Raw genomic sequence first — 7,029 nt, 5'->3', positions numbered from 1 at the left:
CAATATCTTCCAAGAAACACCTTCATTTAACACCTTAATGATGTGTTAAAATAGTATGAATTGCTGATGCCAGGGCATCTTGGCTAGTTTTACTAGCCATTTTTTTTGTATGTTTTGGATAGTTTCATGTATTTTCTGAGGCAATAAGCAAGTAATTGGTTGAATATTCATTCATACCTTAATTCAAGCAAACATTGTGAATTTTACATGATTTCATGAGAATAATGCATGAATTGAATGATAAAATAGATGATGCATAATCTCATGATCTAAGGCAAGGCTTTGATGCACTTTGTTTGTTTGATTTCAGGGAAAAAGAAGCAGAGAAGAGCCACGTTAGTGGCCACGTTGCTACCACTAACGTGGCCATTAACATAGAAGAGAAGCAAGCTTGCAACGTTAGTGGTGAAGTTAACACCACTAACGTCTTCGAATGCCATTATAGCCCACGTTAGTGCCACTAACGTGGAAGAGAAGAGAAGCTTCAACGTTAGTGGTAAAGTTAACACCACTAACGTCAGAAAGACCAACATAAACCCACGTTAATAACCACGTTAGTGCCACTAACGTGAGCATTAACGTGGAGCATGAAGGGGAGCCAACGTTAGTGACACTAACTTTGTCACTAACATTGGAAATGGCCTAGGATACCCACGTTAGTGGCCACGTTAACGCCACTAACGTGGGTATTAATGTGGAGCAAGGAGAGAAGAGCCAACATTAGTGACACTAACTTTGTCACTAACGTTGGAGATGGCCAAGAAGCCCATCTTAGTGCCACTAACATGGGCACTAACGTAGAAGGGGAAGAGGTTTGCAATGTTAGTGACAAAGTTAGTGTCACTACCATCTTCGAGTCATGATACACCTATGTTAATGGCTAGGTTAGTATAAAACCTGGTTAATTAATGACTAATTAGCCCATAAATGAGAATTTATTATAGAAAGTAAAAAATGTGATTTTTATGGCCTAATATGATAGAGGAGATTGAGACGAGAATTTCGATACCAATTTTATAGAAATTGGCCCAAGATTAAACCGAACGGGCCAAACCGAGCCAACCGGACCCATATTGGGCCCTTGGCCCACCCAAACTAAACCTAAAACCCTAAAAACAACACACTCTCTCCTCTCTAAACACTCAAGCACGCTGAAAAAGAAAATGGAAAGGGGAAGAACACTCTTCCAAAGTTCTACCCTTGTTTGATCTTCAAATCACCATAAATTTTGATCCGGAGCTCCGATTGTCGCACCGTTTACGGCCACGCATTCACCGCGATGAGCTCTACAAAATCCACTACTTTTTTCTTGAGGTAAGCCACGAAATTAGTCCAGTTTTCTCAGCCTTAAATTCGAATTTAATGAAAAAAAGTGTTGAGATTTTGGACTCTTTGATGTTGTAGGACCCAACTAGCTTGAAGGAGAAGAGTAATCTTGTCTCCTTGATCCTTGGGTGTGGTAAGATTCTCAACTCTAGTGAAATATGTTGGTTGATGATGTTGGGTATTGAGTTGTTGTGTTTGGATGTGATAATTGTGGCTTAGGTAGTGTGTATGTGAATATTGAAGCTTGATTGAGGTTTTGGAAAGCTTAGAAAAGGGCTTTGGTGTGCCAAAAATCTGTTCTTGGAGGTGTTGAAGCTTTGAGAGCTTGTGGAAAGATGATTTGGAAGTGCTCCGGGTTGAGCGGGAAAATCGGCTAAGGTATGGTCTCGGTTTCCTGTATCTAAAATGTAATGTTGTGTGAAAACTTAGGCTAAAGGCCCTAAGATAGGAATTGAATTGTTAATGTTGTTGAATGGTTGAGATATATTGTGTGGTCATATATGTGATTATGAATATTGGTGTTTTGATGGTATGATGCATGAGAGATATGCATGTTTTGATATATGTCTGATGATTGGTTGTTGTTAAATTGTGAGTAAAACCATGTTGATGGCGGGGGTGATATTGATGGTATGTAATGATGGTTGATTGGATATGGTGTTGTTGAAAATTGGGACAAGGAAGAGTATATGACATGATAATGTGTGATATTGATCTATTTGATTGAGATGGATTAAAATGGTAGGATGGTAGTTTTGTGAACTTGATAAAAAGTGTTAATGTATGAGTTGAAGAGGCTTGAGTTTGGTTTTTGGTATGTTTTGTTTGATTTCAAAAAGGGTTGGAATTGGGTTGTTTTGAAAATGGCACTTTGTGGTTTTGTATGAAAATGTGGTTTTTGGGCATACTTTGACGGAGCGTAATGTGGACTCCGGATCCCCAATTTGTGCCAAATTTATTTAGAAATAAAATTGGATCCGGGATGGTTATGCCGTACGAAGAATGAGTGAAAAATGATTTGAAACGGAGGAGTTATGCCTGTCGGAAGATTAGGGTTTGAAACTGTGAATTTTGTAGCTTTTCAACGTAAAATTTTGGCAGAACGCACTCCCACGCGTATGCGTGGTCGACGCGCACGCGTCATTTTCAAATATTCACTACCCACACATGCACATGGTCGACACGTACACATCGATGAGCAAATTCAATTGGCCCAACCAAATTCCAGAGAGTTGTTCCAGAATTATGCTAGTTTTGTGCGTGGGGCACAAAACGCACCCATGCGTACGCGTGGCTGATGCGCAGGTGTCACTTGGCTTTTTTCCCATCCACGCGTGCACGTGGAGGACGCGTACGCGTCACTGTATCTTGCGGCTTTCCATGTGTGCACGTGACCCTATTTTTACCCCAAAGTTGATTTTTCAGTTTTCAAAGCCAAATTTGAAACTTCTAAGCCTCCGGTTCTCAACCCTTATTATATCTTAAATCATTATGATATGCCTAGCAATAGGAAGGAACTAGGAAATGAAGTAACTTGTGGACGAAGAAAGGGGAGAATTAATGATGAATGATGACTGATAAACCATTATTTTATGGTTTATATTGTGCTTAATTGTGTGGTTTTATCAAATCTTTACCCACTTATTCATATGATTAGCATGCATTTACAATTCCTTCCCAAAATTACTTCATGGTTGAAAACTTGCTTCCTAGAGACTTTTTATTATATATTTTAATTCTCCTTTATTCCATTCGATGCCGTGATCTGTGTGTTAAGTGTTTCAGGCTTTATAGGGCATGAATGACTCAGAGATTAGAAAGGAGGCTTGCTAAAATGGAAGGAACACAAGAAATGGAGATGACCAGCGAGAAGTGATGCGGACGCATGGTTCACGCGACCGCACGAAATAGAGGAAATTGCAGTGACGCGGACGCATGGCTCACGCGACCGCACGGATTGAAAACTGCACAAGTGACGTGAAGGCGTGGACGACGCACACGCGTGGCAAGGCAGGACGCTGGATGACGCGAACGCGTGGATGATACAATCGCGTGACGTGGGCGATCTGTAGAATCTGCAGAATTTGCTGGGGGCGATTTTGGGCCTTGTTTTGACCCAGTTTTTGACCCAGAAAAGCAGATTAGAGCCAGGGAACATGCAGAGACCAGAGAACAACATTTATTTGGCATAATTTTAGTTTTTAGATATGATTTTACTCCTCCTCTAGGTTTTCTCTCTACACATTCATAATTCTTAGTATTTTGATTTCATCACTTTTTGGATTAGGATATTGAGAAGAGTTATTACCTCTGTCAAGACTTCACCATTCTAGTTTGTTTCCTTACTTTTCACTTACTCTTTCATATCCTTATTTTACTCAGAATTATTATTGGATTATTTTTATATTTATTAATACAAGAACTATTTCTATTTTAATTGATCCTTTTGATTATTATTTATCATGTCTTTCAACATTTCCCTTTTCTATTTCGTGGATTTTACATTCATAATGAGTGAGTTGTTCCATAACTTGATTGGGAGTTGATTGAAAAGAGAACCTTGAGTTGGATGCTCAAGAGTGAAATTATAATTGGGATTCGCGTTGGGTCGCCATTTAATCACTGACACTAATCCTTTCCAAGGGAGAGGATTAGAACTTGTGAATAGAAACTGACTTCCAACTCTCTTGACTTTCCTTTATCCGGTAAAGGATAACTGAGCAGACAACCTTCAATTATTAATTGATCTTGAGAGAACTCTATCAAGGATAGGGCTTCCAACTAATCTACTCCCAGTCAAGGTTTTTATTTAAATTACATAAATTCTCTGATTTAAGTTTCTGTTTATCAACTCAAACAATTTCTTGGAAAACATCTAATTAATAAAATAGCATACCTTTCTGCAACTCGTTGGGAGACGACCTGGGATTCATACCCCCAGTATTTTAATTTTAAATTTTGTGACAACCCTTCTAAATTGATAAGTGGATTTTTGGTTAGTTAAGAACTGTACTTGCAACGTATCTCTTATAACAATTTCTTAACTCGCCAATTTCTGCCACGTCAATTTTTGGCGCCGTTGCCGGGGAGTTGCAATAGAGTGCTAAGTTATTGATTGGAATTTATTTATTTGCATTTTATTTTATTTTTTCTACTATGAGCTGCATGTTTCTTTCATTAAATTACGCGTTTCACTTCCTGATCCAAGCTTGCCAGTATTTGATCTTGAGATTGAAAGAACTATTTCACGTATAAGGCAAGCTTGGCGTCGGTTAGTCCTCTCTGAGGGCGGATCTGAAACGTTACTTGAGGAAGAAACAAGCCCCCGTTCTACTGATTCGGTTGATTGGTGCACGAAATTGTGATCTCCAGGCTCGAACAAATCCTGGTAATGGCTCCAGAGCTTGGTGCTCTGATCTTAATTCATAATTGTCACAACTTCGATACAACTAACCAGCAAGTGCACTGGGTCGTCCAAGTAATACCTTACGTGAGTAAGGGTCGAATCCCACGGAGATTGTTGGTATGAAGCAAGCTATGGTCACCTTGTAAATCTCAGTCAGGTAGATATAAAGTGATAATGGTGTTTTCGAATATTATATAGTAAAATAGGGATAGAGATACTTATGTAATTCATTGGTAGGAATTTCAGATAAGCGAATGGAGATGCTTTTTGTTCCTCGGAACCTCTGCTTTCCTGCTATCTTCATCCAATCTGTCTTACTCCTTTCCATGGCTGGCTGTATGCAAGGGCATCACCGTTGTCAGTGGCTACATCCCCTCCTCTCAGTGAATAATATGCTCACGCACCCTGTCACGGCACGGCTATTCATCTGTCGGTTCCCGATCATGCTGGAATAGGATTCACCCTCCTTTTGCGTCTGTCACTAACGCCCAGCACTCGCGAGTTTGAAGCTCGTCACAGTCATTCAATCATTGAATCCTACTCGGAATACCACAGACAAGGTTTAGACTTTTCGGATTCTCTTGAATGCCGCCATCATTCTAGCTTACGCCACGAAGATTCCGGTTAAGAGATCTAAGAGATATTCATTCTAGCTTAATTCATGTAGAACGGAAGTGTTTGTCAGGCACGTGTTCATAGGGGAGAATGGTGATGAGCGTCACACATAATCATCACCTTCATCACGTTCTTGGGTGCGAATGGATATCTTAGAAGAGAAATAAGAAGAATTGAATAGAAAACAGTAGTACTTTGCATTAATCTTTGAGGAACAGCAGAGCTCCACACCTTAATCTATGGAGTGTAGAAACTCTACCGTTAAAATATATAAGTGAAAGTCCAGGCATGGCCGAGATGGCCAGCCCCTCTGATCTAAGAACCAGACGTCCAAAGATCGTCAAAAAGATTAGTAAAAGGTCCTATTTATAATAAACTAGCTACTAGGGTTTACATGAGTAAGTAATTGATGCATAAATCCACTTCCTGGGCCCACTTGGTGTGTGCTTGGGCTTGGGCTTGAGTGTTACACGTGCAGAGGCCATTTGTGGAGTTGAACGCCAGTTTCTGTGCCAGTTTGGGCGTTCAACTCTGGTTTTGGATCCTTTTCTGGCGCTGGACGCCAGATTTGGGCAGAAGGCTGGCGTTGAACGCCAGTTTACGTCGTCTATTCTTGGCCAAAGTATGGACTATTATATATTGCTGGAAAGCCCTGGATGTCTACTTTCCAACGCAATTGGAAGCGCAACATTTAGAGTTCCGTAGCTCCAGAAAATCCACTTTGAGTGCAGGGAGGTCAGAATCCAACAGCATCAGCAGTCCTTTTTCAACCTCTGAATCTGATTTCTGCTCAAGTCCCTCAATTTCAGCCAGAAAATACCTGAAATTACAGAAAAACACACAAACTCATAGTAAAGTCCAGAAATGTGAATTTAACATAAACACTAATGAAAACACCCCTAAAAGTAACTAGATCCTACTAAAAACATACTAAAAACAATGCCAAAAAGCGTATAAATTATCCGCTCATCACAACACCAAACTTAAATTGTTGCTTGTCCCCAAGCAACTGAAAATAGGATAAAAAGAAGAGAATATACTATAAATTCCAAACTATCAATGAAACATAGCTCCAATCATATGAGCGGGACTTATAGCTTTTTGCCTCTTAAATAGTTTTGGCATCTCACTTTATCCATTGAGGTTCAGAATGATTGGCATCTATAGGAACTCAGAGTTCAGATAGTGTTATTGATTCTCCTAGTTCAGTATGATGATTCTTGAACACAGCTTCCTTATGAGTCTTGGCCGTGGCCCTAAGCACTTTGTTTTCCAGTATTACCACCGGATACATAAATGCCACAGTCACATAATTGGGTGAACCTTTTCAGATTGTGACTCAGCTTTGCTAAAGTCCCCAATTAGAGGTGTCCAGGGTTCTTAAGCACACTCTTCTTTTGCTTTGGACCTTGACTTTAACCGCTCAGTCTCAAGTTTTCACTTGACACCTACACGCCACAAGCACATGGTTAGGGACAGCTTGGTTTAGCCGCTTAGACCAGGATTTTATTCCTTTAGGCCCTCCTATCTACTGATGCTCAAAGCCTTGGGATCCTTTTTATTTGCCCTTGCCTTTTGGTTTTAAGGGTTATTGGCTTTTTCTGCTTGCTTTTTCTTTTTCTTTTTTTTTTCTATATTTTTTTTTCGCCTACTTTTTTTTTTTCTTCTTTTTTTTTTCTGCA

The sequence above is a fragment of the Arachis hypogaea genome, chromosome 12 (genome assembly GCF_003086295.3).
Source record: "Arachis hypogaea cultivar Tifrunner chromosome 12, arahy.Tifrunner.gnm2.J5K5, whole genome shotgun sequence".
NCBI classification, from domain to species: Eukaryota; Viridiplantae; Streptophyta; class Magnoliopsida; order Fabales; family Fabaceae; genus Arachis; species Arachis hypogaea.
Note: the sequence above shows the minus strand (reverse complement) of the source record.